The sequence below is a fragment of the Etheostoma spectabile genome, chromosome 17 (genome assembly GCF_008692095.1).
Source record: "Etheostoma spectabile isolate EspeVRDwgs_2016 chromosome 17, UIUC_Espe_1.0, whole genome shotgun sequence".
Classification (NCBI taxonomy): Eukaryota; Metazoa; Chordata; class Actinopteri; order Perciformes; family Percidae; genus Etheostoma; species Etheostoma spectabile.
The window spans coordinates 6,616,194-6,627,011 of NC_045749.1; the positions used below are offsets into that span (position 1 = coordinate 6,616,194).

General features: G+C 40.6%; 1 protein-coding gene across 1 annotated transcript in view; it reads right to left on the reverse strand.

Moving 5' to 3' along the window:
* Positions 1-10,818, reverse strand: part of camkmt (calmodulin-lysine N-methyltransferase) — a 110,162-nt gene that overhangs the window by 50,507 nt on the left and 48,837 nt on the right. The window lies entirely within an intron of this gene.

Sequence of the window (10,818 nt, forward strand, 5' to 3'; positions counted from 1 at the left end):
TGTGTGTGTGTGTGTGTGTGTGTTGGTGTGTGTGTGAGACACAGAAGAAGGGGATAGAGGGTGGAGGGACAAGTAGAGAGAGAGAGAGACAAAGAAAGGGGGTCTTAAGTGAATTGTCAACTCCAATGCTCTAATCACAGTGAAAGCTCTGGACAAAGAGCACCCACGGAGGGGCAACGAAAGGCCACTTAGCCCTGACTCCCTCTCTACCTCTTTCTATCTGCTTCTCTCTCTCTCCCTACTTGTATAGAGGAAGGTCTCTTCAAAATAATACCTTCCAAAACACCTGAGAGAAGAAGGACAGAAAGAAACTGAGAAATGGAAGAAAGTGAGGGAAAACTAAATATATTACAAATATACACAATACATGTCAGGTGAGAGTTAAATCAGTAGCAGCTTATAGGCAAGGTATTGCAGAGCAGTCAACTCCAGTGATTGGCAACATTTTTACGCTATTTGGTTTTCTAAGTTTTTGTTCATTCCAGTTTAATATGGTCGAGATTGACAGTTTATTATATAGACTTTATTTTCACAGTATTATAACACAAAGATACTTGCTCCTCACACTGGCCTCTATTCTGGCCCTCAGCGGCTCTGCAGGACCTCCACTTTCCATAAAGCCCATAGGCAGATCACCGGCTCCCTAGGGCTAGGCAGCCATGCTGGCTCTATTCAACTGTCCTGCTAATGCTATGCTGATTGTGTGAGCACAGCTAGCATGTTGTGTGGCTAAGCATGGGTCATTTCCTCGTTTCCCCCATGTCTCTTTTCAAATGTCCAGATAGGGAGAGCCTTTACTGGGTCAATGGTGACTAAAGATGGAGGTTTTCACATGCGAGAAGTCAAACTGGAAAAACACAATGGTACACATATGCACAACCACTGGAATCCAATTTTGATACTGGACATAGAAATACAAAAAACACACACACACACAACAAAGTTTCCTGTGTCCTCTTCAGAGTGTGTCCATTGTGGAGGTGACAAAGGAGCGCTCATACAGCCATGCTGAAACATAATGGATGTGGCCCCTTGGTTCACTACTTATTGTACTTTAGATTCCCTCCTTTCTGATTGAGTGTGTGTATGTGTGTGTGTGTTTTTGTGTGTATGTGTATGTGTGTCCGTCCAGTATGAGTGCTCACTTGGAGAAAAATGTTCATCCCTGCACTGTGCATGTAGCCTGTCAGAGAAGGAAAAAACATTTCCATGATTCAGTTTTTGCTTTGCAGACACTACCTTCTTCTTGGAGTTTGGAATACAAAGCATGATACACTGAATATGAAATACTCTTCAGTCCATAAACAAATGGCCAGACAATTAACAAAACAGCATCTGGATACAAATAAATAAATCAGAAAATGGTGAATGGATGTTTTGACTGTTTTGTTTTTCTGCTCTTTTAAGGTTGAGGACAATTTTCTGTCAATTTGGTTAGTTCATGATTTAATGCTCAATATATATCTGACTCCTAAGCTATTTTGGAGTAATGTTTCCCATCACCTGATGACTGAGAACTGGCATGTACACATCTTTGAATATCGGCGAATTGCCTTGGTCTCTTTGACGAGTTACAGACTATAGAGGAATTCATTTGAATTTGTGGTTTGATAAATTATACACACTACAGAAGACACACTACTTTCTCCCATATGCTAAACAATAGGAAGGTTTGTTTGCATGCCACACAGACACCCACTTTTGCGACAAATTAATTGAAGAAAACAATGGTGAACGGTTTAGTTTACTGGTGCAGGAAACATGAAGGCCAAAGAGCTTAAGTGAAACAAGGGGAAAGGGCAGAAAAGAGAGAAAGGGAGGAGGCAAGACAGGGCATGGAAAACAGAAAGAAAGGCAGTCTAAGAGTGGCAGAGCAACAGAGAGTGAAATAGAGAAATGGAGAAGGGCAAAAGAGGTGGGACAACACGAAAAGAATACTTTAACACCTAGTGTGAGTGAGATTGTGTGTGTATCACTAGTCTGACACCAAACCTAGGCAACAAACAGAGAGCATGGCACCGTAACTGGGCACAGAATGTTGTGATGAATATTTCATATTGGATTTTGTAACTTATTGAAAAGGCTCCCGTGAAGTGTGTGTGCATGTGTATTTGTGTAATTCTTGACCCATCTGGAAAAGGGTGCAGAACCTGACCACATTACTACTTTTTAAAAGTGCAATCAGAAAAAAAAAAAAAAGACAGGTGATCTCTAGTCTTGAAATGTCACAAACAGCAATGTAACCGCAGCAGAAAAAAGAAAGAAATTAAATTATGACATTTTAAATGAAATGAAAGACACCGTAAATACAGAGATACTCACACTTAATTTGGTTGCAGCACCAGTAGCTGCAACACAATTACAAAGTTTCCTCCCAGCTCGCTGTGGATGTTTTGAAACTCAAGAAAACTAACTTTTTAAACATCAAATCAGGATATGAGAGAACATTTTGGAGTTTGAGGACGGTATCTAGCTCAATAACACAATCAGAAAGTGTATGGTTAAATGTGGCAAAGCACCAACATATGGGTAAGGGGCAATGGGAATGTTTGAGAATACTAAGAGGATACTTTGGTGCTAATGATCACTCACTCACACACACACACACACACACACACACACACACACACACACACAGTGATGAAATATGTCTTTCTTTTGGGTGATGTTGTTGGGTTGGACTGACTTGCAATGTTGGATAAGTGACATCTGTGACAGAGGCAGACAGACAATAGCCAACTGTCAGAGCCTTAAGATCAGTGATAGGAAAGGAAGAGCATGCAAACACACACACACTCACACACACACACACACACACACACACACACACACACACACTCACACACACACACACAGTCAGAGACAGTAATTGAGTGGGAGGGGTAAGCGCCTCTCATTCTTTCTGTTTGCCTGTCCCCCCCCCCCCCCCCCATCTCTCTCTGTCTCTATATACCCACACACAGGGACGTGCACAGACATTTTGGGCTGCAGGGGCTCAAGGAAAAAAAGCCTAATAGTTATTAAATATTTATCTGTTTGAAATTAAACCAAAACATGAAATATATTTACAGAACTCTGACTACCATACCAATTTATTTTGTTAACCTTGCGCAATTGTTCAATAGATTTAAAATATACTCAACAAAATAAATACTTCACACAGAGTCTTTTTAGTATTTACCCAGTTAGTCTCAAATCGCAAAACGAAACTCTGCTCCAATGTGCATGTTTTTTATGCTACTATAGTTTCAAGTATTATATTATATTATATATAAGTAACTTCACTAAGGATGGGGACAGTTTTACTAAGAATTTGGTAATTTTGCAAATGGCAATAAATCATTGTAATTATTTTGGTGTTATTAGAATGAATAACACTAAAAAAAAGAATTATTTAAAAAAAATTATTTAGAAAAATCTCAACAAAAATCTTTACACTAAATTGAAAAAGGCCGGTGCTGCAATTTTGTTCATTTTACAGGAAAAAAAACACTGCACCAAAAATAAATAAAAAACACTTATTATTAAATGAAGAGCCTCTAAATAAATTTAAAAGTTACTTTTCAATGCTACTAATTGTGTACTAGTTAAACTAATTGTTTTAGTTTGCATCTGTAGATTTCTTCTAAATGAATCTAAGGGGTAAAGACTCTTAACTTCTTAACTTGGGAAGTTCTGTGCTGATACAGTAAGTTTAGTTATTTTGTTTATCTTGTGGACCTGCAGTGCCTTGTTAAATGTATGCATATTAGCACATTTTAATTAGTTTTTGCTTAATTTGCATATCAATGTAGCGATTGTGATGACGTTATTAGACACAGATTTTGCGGTTTGTTGTTCACCTGGAGTGTCTCCATTAAGTACAGTACATTAGCCTGTATGGCCATGATGCTTTTGCTAAACCTTAGCTTACTTATTACATAAGCTAGTAGGTCATGAATAATTAGCTGTAACTCGAGGCACTGGCTGCTTAGTCTGTTAATCACCACTCACCTCCACACAAGACAAGAAAAACGTGGTGGAAGGGACTTTTGCCTTTCTGTCCGCCTGCCTCTCTGTGTGTGTGTGTGTGTGTGTGTGTGTGTGTGTGTGTGTGTGTGTGTGTGTGTGTGTGTGTGTGTGTGTGTGTGTGTGTGTGTGTGTGTGTGTGTGTGCGCAGCAGCGACTGCCTCCAAGGAAACACATCACAGAGAGAGAGAGAGGGCTCGACAAAGTCTCATCACTTGAGCTAATACTTAGATATTTTAATTCAATAAAATCATTTGTTTGACAAGGAAGCTGTGTGCAAACAGGGATATATAGGCTTTAATCATTAATAAAAAAAATTAAAAAAAATAAACATGCATCTAGAAAAAAGGGCACTTTCTCTCGAGGAAGGAAAAGGGCAGGTGCTCAAGCTCCTTTTGATGTCTATGTGTGCACATGCCTGCTCACACACATACACACTGTAACAAACCAGTCGCCCAATCATCACCCAACAAGACCAATTTGTTGCCACTAGTTACCAGCAGGACCCGGGACAATGTCAGCTGTCAGCCAGAACAGACACAGACTGTCATTGGTTTGGTGGTCACCAGTGATTACAGATGGTGCTGCTTCGTTAGTGAGACTATTTACTCTTTAGGCAGATAGTCTACACACGGACACACACATGGCTACACACACACACACAAACACACACACACACACACACAGTGTAAACTTTTACATTTTTGTTTTTTGTTTTTTTACATACACCCATGCAAAAGCGCACATACACAAACACAAACATAGACACACATGGCCTTGAATAAAAAGCAATATAAGATAGAGAATAAAAATGCATTGGTGCTGCCCCATATCAGACAAAACAGAGCAACACTGAGATTAAGCGTCATACTGCTGAGAGAGAGAAATAGAGATGTGAGTAGTGAAAAGCAAGATATCATACATTCATTTTGTGTGAGTGTGTGTGTGTGTCTGCGCACATGTGTGTGTGTGCGCGCGTGTGCGTGCGTATGTGTGTGTGCATGTGTGCGTTTTGCATTCCCTTCGGCCCTAGGGTAGCAGCGGACATATTGACACAAAATAAACAGCGCTCAATCTCCCGGCCTGTGATTGCTGCTCCGGTGTCAAGATAAGTCCCGGCCCAGTGGCAGCTGAGACCGGCCGCTCGCTCAACAATAGAGGACAAAGAAGGAGCAGCGAAGAGGAGAAACACAGAACATCAACATCTAACTGAATTTCTCTCTGCCACTGCATCTTAGCTTCTCCTTACCAGTTGAATATCAATGTAGGAAACTTCTGACTCCAAACACTGTACTCAAACTGTAAATAGCAGTAACCTGACCTGTGTGTAGAATATTACAACAACCTTAGAAAGAAAGACAGACTTAGACTTTAACCCTTGTGTTGTCCTCCCGGATCAACAACGTACAAAAACGTGACATTTTTCTTTTCCAGACTTTTTTTTTAAAGTTTTCACTAACACCACCTAACTACCACTAGTACACTGTACACCACTTTTTGGAATTCATGGTCAATAACCCTTATTTATATAGAATTATACCTAATATTTGAGTTAAAAAAGTAGCATATATGAATTATTTTGACTAATAGTTAAGATCAGAGGAACATACAGATGAGTTTTGTCAGGAATGAAGGTGATTCTGTGGTAATTTGGTTACAAAGAAACCCGTATTTCAGATATAGACATTTTTTAAAGGGGTCAAATTTGACCCAGGGACAACAGGAGGGTTAAGGATACATTTCACAAAGGTTCTGCTCTGTAATCGCTCTACCAGATCAGAGACCAGAGGACTATGCACACTATATTTAAATGTCTTTCTCTCATGTGCACACACTTACTTGCGCCTGATTACATTTCTCAAAGTAGAAAATCCTTGACACTGGCGCTATTTGAGAAGTCTTCTTTTTTTCTCTTGTCAGTTAATTGTCTCATAATGTTCAGAGAGGAACTATGAATAAGCAGATATTTGCAGATTTTTGCAAATTTTGTAAGAATTGAAATTGTCAGGGCTAAACCAAGTATGTCTTTAGTTCTGGACAAAGGACACGTTTTCAATAATAAGTGTTCCAAACAAATTACAGGCTAGACTTTAGAAAGAAAGTGCACAGATAACAAAGTGTGAATACATTAGATACAATATTTTAAGCTATGATGCCAACTACTGCAACTACTTGAAGTGTCCTTAAGCAAGGCATCTAAGCACCAAGTCCTCCAGTAGCAGCAGCCATAGTTGAAGACGGATATGAAAACTATGAATGGAGGAATTGGCAGATGTAACCTGAAGGATGTGTGGATGTGTGAATGTTTTGGCCCAGGAAGAAACAAATTAATGGAAAGAAAAAAAAAAGGGAGAGAAAAGTGAAAGACAGCAGGAAAGACAGGGAGGATGAACAAGACCGAGGGACGTGAAGACAGAATGAGAGATTGTTGACAGGAAGGGCATCAACGCATTACAGCAGAGTAGGTGTCAGGGCAGTGAGTTCTTCGTCTGTCTCATCCTCACCTCCCTCCCCCCAGGCCACCACCAACACCTTCCACCCCTCTTCTCCAGAAATGAATATTTCTCATCACCATATGAATATTGCAGGCGTGACAAGTGCGTGTAAACACACAAAGGCGGAGTGCTCAAATCCACTCACTGGGAGCTATTAAGTCGTCAGGCGGCACAGAAAAGGCTGACAGAGGAGGGAAACAGTGTGCATGTATGTGTGTATGGTGACAGGGAAGAGAAACGATGTGGCGGGCCACTGAACAGAGCAGTCTTAGAGAGAGAGAAAGAGAGAAACAGAAACAGAAAAAGAAAGTGGACAGGGAGTCAGAAAAAAACAAGGAAAGAAAGAAAGAATTGCTGGCAGACTGCTAATTTTACATGTCGAAAAAAAAAAAAACACCCAACCTATGCTCAAACTGTCAACGTCACTGTCACCTCAAAAACCCAGGGGAAGGTGTGTGGTGTGCGTGTGTGTGTATGTGTGTGTGTGTGTGTGTGTGTGTGACAGATGGAAATAGGAACTGTGTGTGTGTGTGAACAGGATGCAAGAGGAGAGAAAGGCAAATACAATGTGTCTTTTTGTGTAGCAGGTGTGCGAGCCAGGGAGAGCCCTTTTGAGTTATTGTGGGTTCAAATGTGCGCACACACACACACACACACACACACACACACACCACCCACACACACACAAACACAACTCATATGGTTTACTCATATACTCATATACTTGCCAACTTTTCATGTCAAAATTCAATAACTTAGCTTATGGTGTGGTGTGAGAGAGAGAGAGAGAGGGGAGGAGAGAGGGAGAGAGAGGAGAGAGAGAGAGAGAGAGAGTGATAGAAGATAGTGTTAGTGTGTGTGTGTGTGTGTGTGTGTGTGTGTGTGTGGGGGTGGGGGGGGGGGGGGGGGGGGGGGGGGCAGGTTGTTTCCTCTAAACAATAAAGAACCTGCCAAGGTAACCCTGTGCCATCTATCTAATATTTTCTAGCTATTTTTAACTGTGGTCCTTTTTCTTTTTGTCTCCTTCCCTCTGTTTCCTCCGTATCCTTTATGAGAATCATTTTTCTCTCTATGATGTCTTCTGTCAGCAGATGACTTGTTCTCTGTATAATTATGTTTCCATCTATCCATCTATTTCACCACACTAGCACAGGGCTCTAGGGATGGCCAAATACTGAAAGGATTGCCATGGAATTTGTTACACATGCTCCCCACAAGATTAATAACTTTGGTGATCCTCTGTCCTTTCAGCTCCACCAACAGCTCCAAATTTAAATATGTCAAATACCTGCTACATTAATGACATTCCTGTCAGTTTCAGCTGTACTTAGTGTGTTATGCTAATGAGCAAACTAAGATGAAGTGACAGTGGTAACATTATTATACCTGCCATCATCAGTATGTTAGTATACTCACTGTGAGCATGATAGCGTGCTGACATCAGCATTTACCATAGCTAGCGTCTAGAGCCACTAGCAATGCCGCTGAATCTCAGCTTGTTTTTGGATATTTTGTAACTGTAAACTTAAAAAGGAAAAATATCGCTAAATGTTTTTAAACTCTGATGAGGGGGATAAGTTGGTGTCCTACCGTCAATCTCACATTGCCAGTACCATAGTGCAGCAAGGGAGAACTCGCACACAGAGAACAAAAAAGATTCAGACTAGAGTTTAGATTTAAAGTTAATATTTGATCCAATACAGGGCTGTACAGAGAGTAAAATTTGCAGAGTGCTAAAGTGCCAACATTTCATTTCATGTCGGACCTTCCTGTTTTTGTTTTCTGTGTGCGAGTCCTCCCTTACTTTTTCCCTGACTACAGCACCAGAAAAGAAGACAAACAAAAAACATATTTTTAAGCAGCTCATCGCTTGGGAAGCATTTATATCCAACCAGTATAAACACACAGACTTGCATATAGTCCACTCACCCTAGTAACAAAACTCACATCGCATCTCCATGCCTCTCCTTTTTTTTTAACTGAGTAACTATGTAACCTTGATTAATAATGCAAGCAAGGTTTTTCTAACCAACCTACAGTAACCTTGAGTGTTGGTACACCTTATCAAGTGAATTAATATAATGTATCATCTACCTGCTGCTTAACCTTCCATAGGTGCTCCTTTTATTCAAATCCACATGCATTAAATGCACTAAACACAAAAAAGTGGTTTGTTATTTGGCCTTGTGAGCATCATTCTGAGATAAGTGAAAATGTGGGCGTCCTTTTTTTCCGTTTTTATCATAGTGAAAACTGTATCTTGTTCAGTGAAGGACCTTTTTTACTCTACTGGGCTAGAACTTTGCACTGTTACATTAGCTGCGTCTACTGTAAGCAAAACATGGGGCAAATACAATTAGCGAACACACAAAAGTTTTATTTGGAGCATACAACAGCAGATTTACAGAATTGCACAAGAGCTTCTGAGATGCTGTACTAACATATGAGGAGAATAGGGTACCAATTATAAAAAGTAATTCAGTTTTTACCAAATGACCAAAGACAATGCTGCACAGAAAGAACCAGGAAATGAGCAATTTGAACAACGCTGCTTAAAACAGAGCAATAGAGTTGTTATTAGACTATTCAACAAAACTGTGACTACACTGAATTACTACATCCATTGCCAACATTTATTCATTTCTACAATATCTATGTACAGTATATGGCAACTAGAGTACAGTGAGGTGAACTAAAACACTTTGCTAAATGCAGGTCCAAGGTCTAATTCATGAAAGTCAGACACAGTACTGTTAATACTATAATTGGATACCGTATGTTCTTTTTAACCACTGTTACCAGCACATCATCTTCAGTAAGCACACCACACCATGATGGTTAAAAAAAATCTAAAAATCATCCTTCAATCGTGGGTGTCAGCTGATCCTTTTTGTATTTGACTCCCGTTACTTCATCTTTACATTCTCTTCAGAGTAGTCCCAGAACAAAAATGCCATTAAATAAAAAAGTGAAATTCTCTGATTTAAGGGTCAACTAGGCAGATTTCACAGACCAAGAAGGTAAGTGGGCCAGGGGTCTATCAGTCAGCGGATCTGTTGGGCTTGTAACCTGCGGCGACAGGTCCTTAACGCGCGGCGTGGACAGAGCCGTAACAGATGCCCAGCTAAGTGCCTGATTAAAACTTAATGTGCAGAAGGAGCCGTGTGTGACTGTGTGTGTTTTTCTGCAAATGTGTGTGTGTTACACAGCGTTAGGGAGAATATGAGATGGGCGCCAGCCCTCCAGCGAGACAGGGGCCATGCCAGCTGCTTCTCTCCCCAGAGACGGAGCCCTGAAGCTGGGCAGCGAGGCAGGGTAGTCAAGGGAGGCAGTAGGGGGTGATGGCACAGTCACAACACAAGTGGCATATGTGACGTGACACTCCACTTTTCAAATGAGATCTCATTTTCTAATTATAATACACTTACACACACACACACACATTACGTTAAAATCCCAGAACAAGGGTTTGTGAACGCAGTTGTTAAGAATAAAACGCAAGTGCAAACTACTAAAAGCGCAAAATGTGCACACTGTTGCTGGCAATTTTAGAAATTAACAATGTGGAGAACTTATGCCTGACTGACATCTGCCAAATGGCAAACATGTAACTAGAGTGGATTTGTTTTGGCATACGGTTAAAATAAAAAAAATAAAAAAACATGTAAAAAAGACGAAAAGCCACGAAAAGGTAAAATGAATCAAATGCTCCCCTAAATATTCTGTATTCAACTGACTCCAAAACACTGAACACCTCCTGCTTCATGTTGGTTTACGTGTCAACCAGCAACAGTGAACATGACAGCTCTTTGCATGCTCGTGAGTACGTGCACACCATTCACACTGTGTGTTTTTGTGTGTGTATGTGCAGTTGTGTGGCAGATTTAGCCCTTGGTTTGTCCAGTGCTAGTTTGTTTGAAAAGTACAGGTGTTCTTCATTTCCAGATCAACGGTTTATATTGTTGCGTTCATTCATAATGATAATGAACATAACAGTTTAAACGTTCAATGAGCACAGGGCTTTAGATGCGCGAGTGTGTGTGTGTGTGTGTGTGTTACGAGTAGCTCCATGGGTCAACAAGCCAGCAGCCAATAATTTACCCACTGACAGAAAATTTCATCTGCCTATCATCCACTCCCTCCTTCCCTCTCTCTCCATTCCTCTCTCACTGATTATGCTGTCAATACGGTGCGGATGAGAGGAGCTGACAATTGACCAGCCTGGATCAATATCAGCTAATAAGCATGTCAGGAGAGAGGAGAAAAGAGCAAAGAATCGACTGGGAGAGCGGGAGATGGAGAGACAGAGAGAGAG